Raw genomic sequence first — 913 nt, 5'->3', positions numbered from 1 at the left:
GGATATACCATTGGGACCCGGGAAGGCTCCCCCCGGCCTGGCTAGGGTTTGGAAGCTGGGACCGGGACCTGGCCCGGGGCCCGTGCTCCGTCCCAGGTTGCAGGAGCCTCCCATCCTGCAAGTCAGCCGAGGGTCCGGGCGCTGGGGACGGGGGGCCACCGGGACCCGTTGAGGCTCTCCCCGGCCTGGCTAGGGTTTGGAAGCTGGGACCGGGCCTGGGGCTCGTGTTTCATCCCAGGGTCCCAGGCTGCAGGAGCCCCCCCCTCCTAGAAGCCAGCCAAGGGTCCGGGCGCTGGGGACGGGGTGGTCCACCAGGGCCTGGGGAGGCTCTCCCCAGCCTGGCTAGGGTTCAGAAGCTGGGCCCGGGTCCGGGGCTCGTGCTGCATCCCAGAGTCCCAGGCTGCAGGAGCACCCTGTCCTGGAAGCCAGCCGAGGGTCCGGGCGCTGGTGACGGGGTTCCACCGGGGCCCAGGGAGGCTCTCCCCGGCCTAGCTAGGGTTTGGAAGCTGAGACCGGGCCCGGGGCTCGTGCTGCATCCCAGGGTGCGGGAGCTCCCCGTCCTGGAAGCCAGCCAAGGGTCCGGGTGCTGGTGACGGGGGTCTACCGGGGCCCGGGGAGGCTCTCCCCGGCCTGGCTAGGGTTCGGAAGCTGGGACCAGACCCGGGGCTCATGCTCCGTCCGGCGGGCCCTGGGGTGCGGGAGCCCCCCATCCTGCAAGCCAGCCGGGGGTCGGGGCAGTAGGGAAGGGTGTCCACCAGGGCCTGGGGAGGCTCTCCCCGGCCTGGCTAGGGTTCGGAAGCTGGGACCTGGCCCAGGGCTCGTGCTCCATCCGGCGGGCCCCGGGATGTGGGAGCCCCCCATCCTGCAAGCCAGCCGAGGGTCCGGGCGCTCGGGACGGGGTACACCAGGGCCT

This window comes from Triturus cristatus, chromosome 11, assembly GCF_964204655.1.
Source record: "Triturus cristatus chromosome 11, aTriCri1.1, whole genome shotgun sequence".
In the NCBI taxonomy this organism is placed as follows: domain Eukaryota; kingdom Metazoa; phylum Chordata; class Amphibia; order Caudata; family Salamandridae; genus Triturus; species Triturus cristatus.
The sequence above is the reverse complement of the archived record's forward strand: the minus strand, read 5'-3'. Positions refer to the sequence as shown.